This window comes from Mobula birostris, chromosome 7 (assembly GCF_030028105.1).
Source record: "Mobula birostris isolate sMobBir1 chromosome 7, sMobBir1.hap1, whole genome shotgun sequence".
NCBI lineage: Eukaryota > Metazoa > Chordata > Chondrichthyes > Myliobatiformes > Myliobatidae > Mobula > Mobula birostris.
This window is the reverse complement of record NC_092376.1, coordinates 179,599,395-179,616,678: the sequence shown is the minus strand read 5'-3', so window position 1 is coordinate 179,616,678 and position 17,284 is coordinate 179,599,395. Positions and strand designations below refer to the sequence as shown.

The following is a 17,284-nucleotide window of genomic DNA, read 5'->3' as shown; positions in this document are numbered from 1 at the left end:
GAATGCTTTCTACAGTGCATCTATAAAAACTAGTGAAAGTTTTCGGGGACAGGCCAAATTTGTTTAGCTTTCTCAGGTAGTAAAGGCGCTGGTGGGCCTTCTTGGCAGTGGACTCCGCTTGGTTGGACCAAGTCAGGTCATTTGTGATATTGACCCCAAGGAACTTAAAGCTTTTGACATGTTCCACTTGCACACCACCGATGTAAATGGGGTCATGCGGTCTGCTACTCCTTCTGAGGTCAACAACCAATTCCTTCGTCTTGCTGACGTTGAGGGATAGGTTACTGTCTTCGCACCATGCCACCAGGTTCTTAATTTCCTCCCTGTACTCAAACTCATCATTACCCGAGATACGGCCTACAATTGTGGTGTCATCAGCAGACTTATATATTGAGTTTGATGGAAACTTGGCTACACAATCATGGGTGTACAGTGAGTACAGCAGGGGGCTGAGTACACAGCCTTGTGGGGCACCGGTGCTCAGAGTGATTGTAGAGGAGAGCTTGTCCCCTATTTTTACAGCCTGGGTCCTGTCTGTGTGGAAGTTGAAGATCCAGCTGCAGATCTGAGTGCTATGGCCCAGGTTCCGGAGCTTAGGAATCAGTTTATTTGGAATGATGGTATTAAAGGCAGAGCTGTAGTCAATGAAAAGGAGCCTTACATATGCGTCTGTATTCTCCAGGTGTTCTAAGGAAGAATGTAGGGCCAGAGAGATGGCATCTGCCGTTGACCTGTTGCTTCGGTAGGCGAATTGCAAAGCGTTGAGGTTGACCGGTAGGCTGTGGTTGATGTGTGCCATAACCAATCTCTCGAAGCACTTCATAGCAATTTATGTCAGAGCCACTGGTCGATAGTCATTCAGGCATGCCACCTTGCTCTTCTGCGGCACCGGGATTATCGTTGCCTTCTTAAAACATGAGGGGATCTTAGACTGAAGCAAGGAGCAGTTGAAGATGTCAGCAAACACTCCAGCTAGCTCGCTTGCACAGGCCCGGAGATGCCATCTGGGCCTGTCGCCTTCCTTGGATTTATCTTCAGGGAGGCCCTTCTAACGTCCTCCTCGGTGACAATGAATCTCGATTGAAGAATGAAGAATGCCTTGGGGTTTTCCTTTACCCTACTCGCCAAGACCTTCTCATGCCCCCTTCTTGCTCTCCTCAGCCCCTTTTTAAGCTCTTTCTTGCTACCCTATATTCCTCAATAGACCCATCTGATCCTTGCTTCCTAAACCTCATGAATGCTGCCTTCTTCCAGCTGACTAGATTTTCCACCTCACTTGTCACCCATGGTTCCTTCACCCTACCATTCTTTATCTTCCTCACCGGGACAAATTTATCCCTGATATCCTGCAAGAGATCTCTAAACATCGACCACATGTCAAGAAGGCAGCATCCATTATTGAGGAACTTCGCCATCAGGGACGAGTTCTCTTTTTGTTACTACCATCTACACTTATCCCATTTACCGGTATTAGGCTTATATCCCTCTGTGCTCTTCTTATCCACATACCTGTCCTGCATTTCATTCTCATAGTTGGTATAGTAGTTCACTCTACAGCCTCCTGTGACTACTTGTTATGTGGAAACGTCCTTCAGATCTCCTTTATATTTCTTCTCTCTCACCTTCAAGTTGTGCCTTCTGGTTCTAAATTCCCATCTACCTATCTTATCAACACTCAGCGGCTATCTTATAAAATACTAGAGTAGAATCCAATAGGGTCAGCAGTTTTTGAGGCACTCAAACCACCCTGCATGGCATCAACAATCACTCCATGGTCAAAGTCACTTAGATCACATTTCTTTTCCATTCTTCTCTTTGGTCTGAACTCTTGACCATGTCTGCATGCTTTATGCAGTGGGATGCCGCCACATGATTGGCTAATTAAATATTTGCATTAATGCATAGATGTACAGGTGTACCTAATAAAGAGGCTACTGACTGTATTCCTCTCTTTATTTTATAACTGAGGTCACTGCTCAGCCTCCAACTTCCAGTGAAAAGAAGCACAGTCGATCCAATCTCTCCTTTTAACCACAGCCCTGCATTGCTGGCAACGTCCTGGTGAGTCTTTTCTGCAGTCTCTATACTGTTAGAATATCTACCCTGTAGTGTAGTGATCAGAACAGTACATGATACTCTCTGCACAGCCTATCTGATGTTTTGTACAGTTGCAACATGGCACCTGATCTCTTAAACTCATTGCCTCAGGTGATGAATGCACACATACCAAATGCATTTTTCATTCTCCATTTGTGTTGTAACTTTGAGGGAGCTATGGACTTGCACCCTAAGGTTTCTACATATATCAACAATACTGCCACTCACTCTACATAAACTACCAGAATCGGATATTTGAAAGATCATCCCATTGTACTTATCAAAACTAAATTCCATTTAATCCATTCCATGCAATTTTCCTACTAATCTATTTCTTGCTGTGTTTTAATATGATAGTCCCTTTAATCTACAACACCATTCTTTGTCATCTTCAAACTTACCAATTATACCAGTTACAATCTCATCCAGGTTAATTATATATTTTATAAACAACAAAGGTCCAAGCAACAATCTCTGTGATACACAACTTGTTGCAGACTTCCACAGAAACCCACTCATCTACCACCACTCTCTGCACCTATCACCCACCCAGCTCTGTTCAAAATTGACACTGGAGATTTAGACTTTGTAATCAAAATCCTAAATCTGTAGATGTTACCAAATTGGAATGTGTTGAAAGTCAAAACTCAGAAGGATTGAAAAGGTATACACAAAATAATCTGCAGCTGCTGGGGTCAAAGCAACACTCACAATACGCTGGAGGAACTCAGCAGGTCGGGCAGCTTCTGTAGAAACTGTCCTGACGAAGGGTTCCGGCCCAAAACATCAACCGATTGAAAAGGTATTGTAGCAGGCCAATAATAGATGGCAGTTTGGGCGTATAATATACACGTGTGATTCAATATAGGTAAATGATTTGAGCCTAACATATTACTTGGATATTGGAATGTATGTGTGGTGGAGGAACAATGGGATCTCAGAATACAAGCATTAATAGCCAGAAGTTGAGCCATAGGTTGACAAGTACAATAAATGACAAACTCAGCAATATAATTTATTTCTAAAGAATTGAAAAGTCATAAAATTATGTTTCACTTATATTCAATATGTGTCCACACTTAAAACATAATTCTGTTGTCATATTCTACAAATAATATACAGGCACTTTGGGTGGTATAGTGATTATATGGATATGAAATTTGGTGGTATTCACGTCAAGAAAAGAAATATAATCCGTGTTATTTTCCTATTGAGTAAATATGGTGGAGGGGTGATATAAAAGAGGTCTTTAAAAACAACCCAAGAATTAAATTCCTAGAAGTAAGACTCATGGGGGAACCTATTATGAAAATTATAGAAATCAGAGTATCTTCATCCTTGACATCTTGAGAAATTAAGAGAGGCTTTCAGGAATTGTACAGAAAGAGTAAGCAGTTTCAAGTTCCTGGTTGTCAACATTTCTGAAGATCTATCTTGGACCCAACAAAGAGTGCACAACAGTGGTTATATTTCATCAGGATTTTGAGGAGAATTAGTATGAAACAAAAGACGCTTATAAATTCCTACAGATGTAACATGTAGAGAACTCTAAGTGCTTGCATCACCAACTGGTATGGAGGGGCCAGTGCACAGGTTTTGAAAAAGCTGTAGAAGTTGTGAGCTCAGCCATCATCATAGGCACTACCGTCTGCACCATCAAGGACATCTTCAAAAGACGAAGCCTCAAAAAGATCCCATCATTAACAATCATTACCCAGACATGCCACCTACTGATTGCTCGGATCAAGGAGGTGGTACAGGAGCCTGAAGACATACACTCAACATTTTAGGGACAGCTTTTTCCTCTCCACCGTAAGATTTCTGAATGGACCATGAACCCATGTTGTTGATATTGCTGAGTGCCTTTGAGCTGTTCTTGACTCATGGCAACACTACGGATAGTGTAATTGTCCAATGAGTTTTCGTGGCAAGGTACAGAAGTAGATTGCCATGCCTTTCTTCTGCACAGATACTGCTGCTGCCCAGGTTGGGGTTTGGCAGGATTCATACCCAGGACCTTCCACCCCGTGCTGCCATAACTCCACCAGCTGGCCCCATGTACACGACCTCATTCATTTTTTGCTCTCTCTTTTTGTAGTACTTATTTAATTTATTTTATTTTATATACTTCTCATTGTAATTTTTAGTTTTTTTATTATTATGTATTGCAATGTACTGCTGACACAAAACAAGAAATTTCACAAAATATGCCAATGATATTAAAACTGATTGATTCTGAAAAAGAGATTTTTCCATGTGTAGATGAATATAAAATAGTCACCAACAGGGAATTCAGAAGTATCTTCTTGACCAAAGCAATGCTAAGAATGTGGTATTTGTTATGACAGGGAGCCATTGATGTGAACATTGTGCATGTTTTTAAGGAAAGGCTGGACAGCTAATTAATAAAAAGGAAATAGAAAGTTATGTAGTAGACTTAGATGAGGAAAGGTGGGTGGATGCAAGAATGGAGCGTAAGTGCTACACACCTTGAAAGGGATGAATGCCAAATACTTGATACAATACTGTGAGTATTGGCTGCGGGCAAGCTCATAACATTACTTAGGGTGTGGACAGGTGGTGTGATGTTTATGATCAGTGGGAATGCATGATGCCAATTATCAATCTTATACATACTTTGGATGTAACTAACATGCATTAGCCTTCTCTGCTTGCTGCTCCAGCATATTAACCATTACCTAACCACCACGAAAATGTTAAACAATCTAACTTACAGGCAAAATTGGAATAATTTACTGCTATTTTAAATACATGAATGTGATTCTAATTAACAGCTCTTTATTAGTTACAGTAGTCATAATGATTCATTACATTGTGTTCAGTTATACTCAACAGATGACAAAATTTATCTATTCATGCCCTACACTTGAGAACCAGTTTTTATTTATAGCTTCCTTTCTGCCAAGGAGGAAAATTGGAAGAAATTCCCAAAGCTGATAAATTTGGTGTAGAGGCATGTTTTAAATTTTCAACAATTTTTTGAGTATATATAATGTGATAGTTATAAGCTCATGCAAAGACAGTAGAATCTCAATTTGCATGAAATAAAATTTGTACTGAACATTCCATGATTCAGTATGCTTTTTTTTTTGCCAGTTTCAGGTGAATTGCATCGATTAAACTACCCCAATCACGTGAAGCTCCAGGCTTTGACTTTTCAACATGAAAACTCCTCACTTTAATCATGTGGGTATTTACATTATAAAGGCTAGGCAGAAAAAAATGAGCCAGAGGCTGAATGGCTGTATTGAATAATTCTATTTGTAATGCCGTGCTATGACATATGGAGCTATAACATCTGTGCCTCCCAATAGCATTCTCCATGCCTTATTTTGCTGAGCAGCTGAAAGCAGGAACAGAACAGCCATAAGTCTTACAGCAAAAATGATTTTTATATTTTATATTCAGTCAGCTTGTCTTTGTGCAGAGCTTGCTGATCTAATAATCATATCCCCAACTTCAACCATCAAGTCCATCCCCTTTCCCTGCTCTTTCGTGTAAATCACTGGAAAAGCAAATATAATGTGCACATTTATAAAGGAATTGTCAAATATCTCTGTAATATCTTTGCTGGGAAAAAAAAATCACATAAACCTGAAGAAAGAAAAAAAAAACAGAACTAATATTCTGCTGTTCAGAGAAATTATGCTAAATATCTTGCTTGGCCACTATTAGAGTCATCAATCTACGACTGCTTCTCATACGTTATTTCTTTATGAGATGCAGCACGGAATAGGCCCTTCAAGTCACGCCGCCCAGCAATCCCCCGATTTAATCCTCGCCTAGTCACAGGATATATTTACATTAACCAATCAACCTACCAACCGGACACAACAGAAATTCTGCAGATGCTGGAAATTCAAGCAACACACATCGAAGTTGCTGGTGAACACAGCAAGCCAGGCAGCATCTCTAGGAAGAGGTACAGTCGACGTTTCAGGCCGAGACCCTTCGTCAGGACTAACTGAAGGAAGAGTTACTAAGAGATTTGAAAGTGGGAGGGGAAAGTGGAGAGTGGGAAAGTAACCTACCAACCGGTAAGTCTTTGGACTGTGGGAGGAAATTGAAGTACACGGAGGATACTCACAAGGTCATGGAGCGAACGCACAAACTCCTTAGAGGCAGTGGTGGGAATTGAACCTGGGTGGCTGACACTGTAGAGTGTTGTGTTAACCACTACGCTACCATGCCACCCAAAATTATAAGCATGAAAATAATTCAGAAGGTGCAAAAACATACCAAAATAATTACAGGAATAAGAGATTCTACAACGATAGGCTGGGCTAACTGGGATTGTTCACCTTGGACATTGGGTTAAGTGGAAACATAGAAACATAGAAAATAGGTGCAGGAGTAGGCCATTCGGCCCTTCGAGACTGCACCGCCATTTATTATGATCATGGCTGATCATCCAACTCAGAACCCCGCCCCAGCCTTCCCTCCATACCCCCTGATCCCCGTAGCCACAAGGGCCATATCTAACTCCCTCTTAAATATAGCCAATGAACTGGCCTCAACTGTTTCCTGTGGCAGAGAATTCCACAGATTCGCCACTCTCTGTGTGAAGAAGTTTTTCCTAATCTCGGTCCTAAAAGGCTTCCCCTTTATCCTCAAACTGTGACCCCTTGTTCTGGACTTCCCCAACATCGGGAACAATCTTCTTGCATCTAGCCTGTCCAATCCCTTTAGGATTTTATACGTTTCAATCAGATCCCCCCTCAATCTTCTAAATTCCAACGAGTACAAGCCCAGTTCATCCAGTCTTTCTTCATATGAAAGTCCTGCCATTCCAGGAATCAATCTGGTGAACCTTCTTTGTACTCTCTCTATGGCAAGGATGTCTTTCCTCAGATTAGGGGACCAAAACTGCACACAATACTCCAGGTGTGATCTCACCAAGCCCTTGTACAACTGCAGTAGTATCTCCCTGCTCCTGTACTCGAATCCTCTCGCTATAAATGCCAGCATACCATTCGCCTTTTTCACCGCCTGCTGTACCTGCATGCCCACTTTCAATGACTAGTGTATAATGACACCCAGGTCTCGTTGCACCTCCCCTTTTCCTAATCGGCCACCATTCAGATAATAATCTGTTTTCCTATTTTTGCCACCAAAGTGGATACTTCACATTTATCCACATTAAATTGCATCTGCCATGAATTTGCCCACTCACCCAACCTATCCAAGTCACTCTGCATCCTCTTAGCATCCTCCTCACAGCTAACACTGCCACCCAGCTTCGTGTCATCCGCAAACTTGGAGATGCTGCATTTAATTCCCTCATCCAAGTCATTAATATATATTGTAAGCAACTGGGGTCCCAGCACTGAGCCTTGCGGTACCCCACTAGTCACCGCCTGCCATTCTGAAAAGGTCCCATTTATTCCCACTCTTTGCTTCCTGTCTGCTAACCAATTCTCCATCCACATCAATACCTTACCCCCAATACCGAACAAAGGAGATTTGGAACGATGGAGACAGCTTTGGGTACAATAGAGAAAGGAACCCTGTTCCCGTTAGCTGTAGGTTCAAATAGCGGTAAAACAGCTGTTTGACAAGAGATACAGAGGTTGTGCTGATAATCCATAATCAGTGAGTTGTAATGTTCTCAAATTGGCTGCTACAAGAGTGATGCAGATCAAGGCAGTTAATGAGTAAAAAAGGAAATTGGATAGGCACTTGCAAGAAAGTTTAAAGGCTGCAAAACGCAGAACCTGGAATATTGGATATACTGTATTGCTCACCAGAAAGCTGGCATAAACTTGATCTGATGAGTATTTTCCAACATGGCAAATATCCGGTATCTCTATACTAACGATTATTTTCAATATTCACCTATTTATGTGGTTATTATTGCTGTTGGATGTTTTGCTTTTTTCTACCACTTTAAGATTTGTTCCCCCTCTACCTATAACGTAACATTTCATTTAACCCTGCCTCCATTTTAAAACTCTCTTATCTTGGGTTTCAGTTGTACTTTGTCAGAGTAGGACACTATATTGTGCATGAACATAAATCATTTTGAGTTTAAAGATAAAACAGCAAGAATCTAAAAAAACAAAATGCAACATTTGTTCATTCCCTTTACTGTCCAGATTTCAAGTAGTCATGGTGACAAATACTTGTATCTTTTATCACTAATATATCTGTACCATCCATTCGATCACACCTTAAAAGAATAGGAGATCAAAGTGGAATTCATTACCAAACTATGTTACAATATGTAATGGTAGTATAGCAGTGAATGTGTCACTATTAAAGCTAGGGGTATTAGAATTTGGAATTCATTTCATATACTTTCTGTAAGGAGTCTCTACTTTCTCCTCATGATATGTGGATTTCCTCTGGGTGCTTCAATTTCCTTCCACAGCCAAAAAATGTACCAGTTAGTAGGTTATCAGTCATTGTAGATTGTTCTGTGATTAGGCTTGGGTTAAATAGGGGGTTGCTGGGTGGCATGGCTCATTGGGCCGGAAGGACCTATTCCACACTGTATCTCTAAATAAATAAACCTTAAAGTTCATTTTATTGCAGGCATTCATGGCAGAGTAAAGAAATTCAATAAAATTTATTAAGAGCATACACAAAGACTAACAAACAAATAATGTGCAAAAGAAGACAAATTGTGCAAAACAAAACAGAGGACATGAATTGTACAGAATTGGGACTGGTGAGATCCAACAGTACACTTAGGCTGATTTTCATTGCAACAAAGTACATTTTAGCAAATCACTTACATCAAAATTCATTTCTGACCACATTTAATGCTGATAACTGAAATGGACTGTGTTCATGAATTATAAAATATTACTAAGAACAAGGTATTTAAATTTCCTATAGTGGGGGAGGCAAGGACCAGATGGCACAAGAGTACGAGGATGCCCCTTTGGAACAGAAGAGGAGGAATTTCGTTAGCTTGTTGTTGGTGATTCTGTGGAATTCATTGCCACAGACAGCAGTAGCACCAAGTTATTGTGTATATTTAAAGTGGAGGTTGATAGATTCTTGTAAAAGGTTTCGGGGTGAAAGCAGGAGAATCTAGATGAGAGTGATAATTGATCAGCCATGATGGAATTGTAGAACAGACTGAATGGGCCAAATGGCCTAATTCTGCGCCTATTTCTTATGGTCTTACTGTCTTATTCAGCATCTGGACTTCTAAGTGCTGGAAATTTTCGGCGGGTCAGAAAGCATCAATGGACTAATAACAAAGGTCAACTATTTGGCTTAGCAATTTTTCATGAAGACTACAAGGTAAGAAATGAGATATAGAGTCATGCAATGTAGATAGAGAACTTTTGGCTCACCAAGTTCACGTAGACCATCAGGTACCCATTTTTAACACTAAAGTTTTATTCTTCCCACACTCCCATCACTTTGCCACAGATTCCATCATTCACCACAATTATCGTAGTGTTTTACAGTACCCATATGATCTAACAATCAACATGCCTTGCTGCTGTGAGTATAAACAAGAACGTCCAGAAAAACCTCACACAGTCCCAAAAGAAACTCAACACTAACAGCAACAGAGGCTAGGATGATTCCAGCACTTTGATTGTTTTTCCTCCTCTTGCAGAGAAGACTTGATAGGCTGATGGGCCTGGTTCTGCTTCCGTTTCTTATGGTCTACCTGTTCTTGTCTCTTCATTGCACTCATGCACTTCACTCTGTATATCCACTAATAAATCAGCTGTAATTAACAAGCATCCATAATTCTTTCTCTGTTGGTGGGAGTTTTGGATCATTATCTTTCCAGGCACTTTTTCACATTAGATTAGCGTATTAATGACATAAAACATTTGTGGTAAATAGTAATTGATGGCGATTAACTTTTCTGAGAGACGGAGAAGCTGTTGGAACAGAAGGATATATGGCAAATGAAATTAAATACTGAGAGAAAATAAGTGACATATTTCGGAGGATGAATGAGGAAAGGGAGCACCAAAGAAATTATAATGCAAAAAAAACTTCAGCTCTAAAAGGTGTGCGTGGGAGACATGGCAGTATGCTTGCACATGTCCTTCAGGGTTTCAGCAAGGGCAGAGGAAGCATTTACAACATTCAAAGCAGGTCACTTGGGTTTAGAAGGTGAGAATAGATACAAATTTAAATAAGACATATTGAGCATCCTTAAAATGTCAGTCTTATCCAATTCTGTATGCTACTTTTCAGAAGGATCTGGAGCCCAGAGAAACAATGGAGATAACATTAAAAAGACTGGTTCAAAAGGGTCAAGGGATTTGAATTATTTGGATGGAAAAGAGAAACTGGTTGATAGATGTTTTTTAACAAAACTCTTCAGATGATGAAAGCTTTGTCAAAATGAATATGGAGAGAAACTTCCCACTGGGAATGAATGAGAGAACGTCGTGGAACTAATACAATAAAACTGAAGATGACATAAATCATTGACTGTCTGAGATGTTAGTAGGTAAAGATTAAAATGTCGCTGTTGAAAAGGAATTAGGTGAGTACTTGAATGAAGACATTTTTGCACTAGAACAGACAAGGAAATTAGGCTGAATTTTTTTTAGATCTGCAGATGCTGGAGCCCTGAAATAAAAACAGAAAATTCCAGGGAAGTCTTAGGAAATCAAGTGCCATTTGTAGAGAGAATAACAGTTAATGTCCCACCTCTAGAACTATACTGAGAAATGGCCCAAGACCTGAAATGTTAACTGTTTCCCTTTCAACAGATTCTTCCTAATGTGCTGAGTGTTTCAACATGTTTTATATTTCAAGAACTTCATAGTTCTTTCAAAATACAGCACTAAATCAATGGGGCAAATGACCAGCTTTGGGTGAACAAGATTCAATCATTTTATCCTTTCATTTAAATGTAGACATCCTTCGTGGAGATGTGGGTATAATCACAAGAACGTGGCAGATGGAACATTGTGTGGAAAAACACTACATAATCCACTTTACCACAAACAAAATAAAATAAAAATAATAAGGGATTGAATAATAACTGAACACCTAGTGAGTGACCTCAAGCACTTCTACACAATCACTAAAAGCCCTGTGCAGGTGCAACAAATAATTGTTACAAGACGATTTGAATACATCGGTATTCGCTTCATTGAGAATGTAACTGGAATGCTTTATATAGGGTTACTCTCTGTACCAGAGAAATGATGTACCAAAGAGCATGGAGTGACTGGTTGCAGGGATGAAAGGTTTACTAAATGAAGAGAAATTGTCTTGATTGAGATGGCATTCTTTAAAGTTTTGGAAAAAGATAAAATATATCATCAAAACTTACAAAACCCTTAAAAGCTAGAAGTACAGAGATTCTTTATTCTGATTGAAATGTCAGTGATCAGGGAGCACAATTTGAGGATAAAGCATAAGTCATGGAGGATTGAGATGAGGAGAGTTGTCTTCGCTTAGCTAGTGGTGAACTTTCAGAGGAGTCTGAAGAGAGTGTGGGAGGACGGTATAGGTTTGCACTGGCGGCTTAGCCTGAGGGTTCAATCAAACACAGGTTGATAAGATTCCTAACTGCTAATGAAATCAAGGGATATGGATATAGTGCCAGAAATGGCACAGAGGTGGAAGATCAGCCCTAATCTAGATGCAGAGCAGCTTGAATAGCCAGATTGCTTCTTGTTCTCCTATTTCTAATACAGTCATCATCTGATATTCTGATTCTAATTCCAGAGATGACCAATGTTTATCCCATTGCAGTGCTGTAAGAGTCCTTTATTGATAGTGATGCTGTTTTCTTACATAACTGTAGGCTGAAGTCCTTTCCACTCTCTCAAAGTATGAGAATACATGGAGCTTAGAAAAATAGAGGCCTATAGGTAAGCCTAGTAATTTCTAAGGTAGGGACATGTTCGGCACAACTTTGTGGGCAGAAGGGCCTGTATTGTGCTGTAGGTTTCCTATGTTTCTATGATATGCTAATATTTCAAAAAGATGAACCACTCTGCAAAAATTGCCATATTGCTGACAGTAACTACATTTCAAAACTATTTAATTACATGTAAACTGCTTGGTTTCTCCCGTGGCCATAAAGTGCACTATTCAAATACAATTCTCCAATATTAATAGTAATATTAGTCACTGGACACAGATGGTGTATATCACTTTCATTACCTGCAGACTTAAGGGGTTGAAATTTTTTCTGAAACCATTTAATCATTTGAACACAGAACTTGCATAAAAAGCTGAAGATTAATTCAGTGTCTCAAATTAGTTGCTGACTCATGACTTTAAACAGTGCTGATTGACAATGGATAGATTTTGGAGTACCTGAAGTCAGACTATCTTCAAAGCTACATCAAGCTGAAGTGATTCGGCAATATAAATGGAACATTAGTCTGATGCAGTGTACTGGTAAATTAAATACAGTGCAAATGCAGCGATATGCAGTCTTGGCACATTTTAGAAAAGTCGCTATGGTAATCAAAAGTGACAGTTTATGAAAGAAAAAATATGGAAATACAAAGGATCACTGAGCAGGGCCAATGGTGAGATTAAAATGACTCAAACAATTAAGTATACAATATATTGCAATCTGAAATTTATACCTCACAAGAAATAAGAAAATGATGATCATCCATGATATGAGGTGTATGAGAAGTTAGAAATTTGCAATATATTGCAAAATGACTCCAGAGAGGAGAAATAAAATAAATGACTTCAAAATCAAGCAATTTGATACCTACATAATTCTTCAATATATTCAACTAAAATCTGTTGAAGAGGTGCCATTTCACCATATTTTTGAGTGGTGATATTGCCATTTGCCTCACAGGTTCACCATTTCCATGAAAAGGCTGGTGATGAATTTCAGTGTTTTATCATTCTAACAATCTGCAGTATAACATAAAGTCCTCTATATCTTTATTTGCTTTTGACAATGTTCACTGTGTCCAATTGTCAATAACTTTAAATGTAATGTAATTTCCTGTTTTTTTAAAACTATCCGTACCCTTTCTAGGATTGAGAAAAAAAAAGCTAGACGGATTTCTCTGAAATCCAAACATCTCAATGTTTTTTTTTCACTTTTTGTGCATCTATGCCAGTTCTTGAAGATAACTGTTTAATAATAATGATATCCTACTGACTTTACAACAGTAGCTTTGACTGGTGTTTCAGAAATGTATGAAAAAGCTGTTGTTTACCAAAGAATCATTTCTAGGCAATATCACAGAACTAAATGCAGCTTTTTCTGCTGGACTGTAATTTTGTTTTCTCAAATTAACTCACAGTTGCTGTCAAGCTAACATCAAATTATTTATGTTCAAATGCCACTGTATGTTCAGGTGAGGAAAGATGCACAATTAAATGCAGGATTAAAAACATTGGGATGGAAAATGCACCATTACCTTCATAAAAATAACATCTTGCTGTCAGCTATCTCAGAATAAAAGGCTTAAGGGCTGTAAAACTACTTTCTTGGCTCCATTCCTACAGCATACGTAGTTATCATGCCAATCCTTTGTCGTTGCCATCCCTGCCATTTATCTTTTCTGGCTCTAATGCAGAATCTGTGTTAACTGATATAACAATACAAAACCTTTAAAGGCCAGTCAGCCTAATATCTGCGTTGGACATATTATTGAAAAAAAATTCTAAATATGAATTTTAATTTTGTGAGGTATAGTTTAATCAAATGCAACCATCATGCATTTGTTCAGGAGAAGGTCATTCCTAAGTAATTTGATTGAATTATTTGAGGCGGTATCAAAGTATGTCATAGAGGTTCATTAAATCAGCTAATATAATAAGGATTTTAGGACTGCATTTATAAAGGTTCACTAGGTAGACTGATCAGAAAAGCAAAAGGCAAAGAAACAATGGAAAAAAATCACAACGTGGATTCAAAATTGGCAGAATCAAAATGTAAGCAACTGTCAGCAAGATTTTGAGTGGGTCTCTAATGTTGTTAGGAGACTGCAACGTTGTCATGCAGAGTTTTGTACCAAAACATTGACAACTCCCAGCAAACATGCTGCTTGATTCACTGAGTTCTTCTAGCTTGTCGTTTCTGTCTTGTTAGGTTTATTTTTTTTGCATCTATATTGATGATTTGGATTTAAACAGAGTAATCATTATAAAGTGGTTTATAGATAATGCTGATATTATCAGTGTGTCTGATATTGGGGAAGAAAATGGTGCTCTGGAGGAGAATAGTGACAGACTGGACAAATAATTACAAATGAAATTCAATCCAGTGATGAATAAGATAAAGGCAAATTAAAGTAATACACAATCAGTGTTAGGTTATTGAGAAATGTACAGAAACAAAAGTTTATTGAACTTTATTTCATAAATGCTTATAGATAGCCAGAAAGATAAACCAATGAGGCACAGCGCATTCTTGCCCTTTTGTTCCAGAGAGGCCATTTCAGAACGATGGTAAAACTAATTAGGGCTACACTTTGAGTATTCTATTCATTCTGGTTACTACATAATTAAAAGAATTTGACAGCATGAGACTCACTTAAGTCCTATCAATAGGAAGATTTGCTAGGCTAGGATGACATTCTTCGGAAAGAAGTTGCGTCAAGATTTAATCAAGATGTTAAAAATTTATAAGGGATGAACTGGAAGAACAATAATAGAGAGGTCAATAACTGAAAGACAAGAGATTTATAGTAATTAGTGGAAGGATCAGAAAACCAAACAAGGAAAATGACAAGCGTATTGAACTCATTGCCTAAAAGGGTGGAAGCTGAAAAGCACATTGCATTTGAAAGGCACCTAACAATATATGTTAAATAATGCAAGGTATAGTTGTATACTACAGGGTTTGGACAGAAAATAGTTAAGAAGGATAATTCCAAATAGCCCTTTTCTGACATGGTCACAACAGGATTACTAGCTTTCCTACATGCCAATAATTTCCAAAATCTTTTTGACACAGGCTCAAATTAAGTCTTCAGAACTATGACTCATTTCTTCAGACAGGGTAAGACAAAGGAACACACACCAGTCCTCACAGAAGGATCAGAAGTAGAAACAGGTCAGTTTTAAGTCCCTGGCTGTCAACATATCTGAGGATCTATGCTGGGCCCAAAATATTGATGCAATTACAAAGAATATACTACAGCAGCTGTATTTCATCAGGAGTTTGAAGAGATTTGGTATGTCACCAATGAAACTAGTAAATTTCTATGGATGTACTGTGGAGAGTATGCTTGCTGGCTGCATCACCATCTGGTGTCAGAGTGGGCACTGCACAGGATCAAAATTGTTGCAGAAAATTGTGAACTCAGTCAGCTCCATCATGGGCACTAGCTTCCCCAGCATCTAGGACACCTTCAAGCAGCAATGCCTCAAAAAGCCAGCATCCATCATTAAGGACCTCCATTATTGAAAACATACTCTCTATTCATTGCTACCATTGGGGAGGAGATACAGGAGCCTGATGGAACAGACTGAATGATTCAGGACAGCTTCTTCTTCTCTGCCATCAGATTTCTGAATGGACATCGACCCATGAACACAACCTCACTACTTTTTTTGCACTTATTTAATTTAACTTTTTACAATAATTCACAGTTTGTATTATTATGTATTGCAATGTACTGTTGCTGCATAACAACAAATTTCACAACATATGCTGTTCATATTACACCTGATTCTGATTCTGATTCTTAACCCTACCCGTTCTTTGGCTCTTATTATGTTCCTTCTAAATTTCACTTTCCAACTCTTGGACTACTCTGACCATCATTATAAACCTCAGCTCTGCACAGTAAGTCTGTGACTGTGGTTCGTCACAAGGGATTAAGTGAGGACTGGGGCACTTTCTGTTTGAATTATATCAGATGGCATTGTATCATTCTCCTGAATAATAGCAGTCATTTTCAACTGATTTTGAATCTGCTTTTAGGTACCAATATTAATTATACAAAAGATCTGCCTGCATTATTTGAATTCATGCATTCAGATCTTTCTCATACCTTGCAAAGCATTTCTCCTTCAATGTAAGAAACAAAATTATCTAGCTACTTACTGTTTTCCTATTTGCAGAATTTTGCTGTATGCCAATCAGTTGTCACATTTGTTTAATATTAGTAACTGTACTTCAAAAGCAAAGCAGCTTATGTTATCCCAAGGAAATGGTAAGTTGGTGCGGAGATGCAAATCCTTGCTATTTAGAGCAGAGCACAAAACACAAGAGCACAGGAAACATTAGTAACTTGTCATATGGACACTCAAACTGCTCTGCCTTTCAAAATGTTCACAACTGACTTTTTTAGCTTGACAAATTTCCTGCCCAATTTCAATATCCCTTGATTGGTTTAATACTTAAATGTCTCCCAATATCAGCCTTGAGCACACATCCATTGCTCCCTTCCCTGTAGAATCTGAAGATTCATAATCCTCTGAGTAAAGAAATCTCTCTCTGTTTCAGTGTACCATCATGGAGCAACACGGATACTCAAAATGAGTTTCAGAACCAGTTTGTGCATCATGCCAAATCAAGAGAATAGTTTCAAAACCTCTCAACAATTTACTAAGAAGTAAAAACCAGCATTGTAATTACAATGCTAACTTTCCACAGGTACAATACTGTATTTTTTTTTCAATTCATCCAATTTGTTGATGCAGAAAATCGGAGGATCCACCATTGATGCTGCCCTCACACATCTCCTCAGTTTCCCAGACATCCGTGATCACCACATTTCCTGTTGCCTTAGACTTTCTCTTGTCCTTATCTATAACCCAATGAGCCTCTGCGTTCAACATATCATTCTTCACAACTTGCATGATCTCCAAAGGGATCCTACCACCTAACATATATTTTCTACCCCCAACCACTCTCCACTTTCCATAGCGATTGCTCCATTACCTTTCCCACACATTTGCTTCACCCATCAACCTCCAGCTGTCCTTCTTTCCTCCCATCCCCAGCGTTTTTATTCTGGCATCTTCTCTCTTCCTCTTCACTGTGGAAGACATCTGGAGTATACCGGACATTCAAGAGTGTCAAGCAGCTGAAGTATGTGCAGTGAAAATTACGACTGAGAAAATGCTCAGGAAGCTTAATAGTCTAAGGGTGGATAAATCTTAGGGACCTGATGGAATGCACCCTCAGGTTCTGAAGGAAGTAGCTGGAGAGATTGTGGAGGCATTAACAATTATTGTCTAAGAACCAACAGATTCTGGTATTGTACCGGATGACTGGAAAATTCCAAAT

The 17,284-nt window shown here is 38.9% G+C and overlaps 1 protein-coding gene across 1 annotated transcript in view; it reads right to left on the bottom strand.

Moving 5' to 3' along the window:
• LOC140201014 (protocadherin gamma-C5-like) overlaps positions 1-17,284 on the bottom strand; it is a 260,472-nt gene that overhangs the window by 25,673 nt on the left and 217,515 nt on the right. The gene's annotated exons all lie outside the window — the stretch shown is intronic.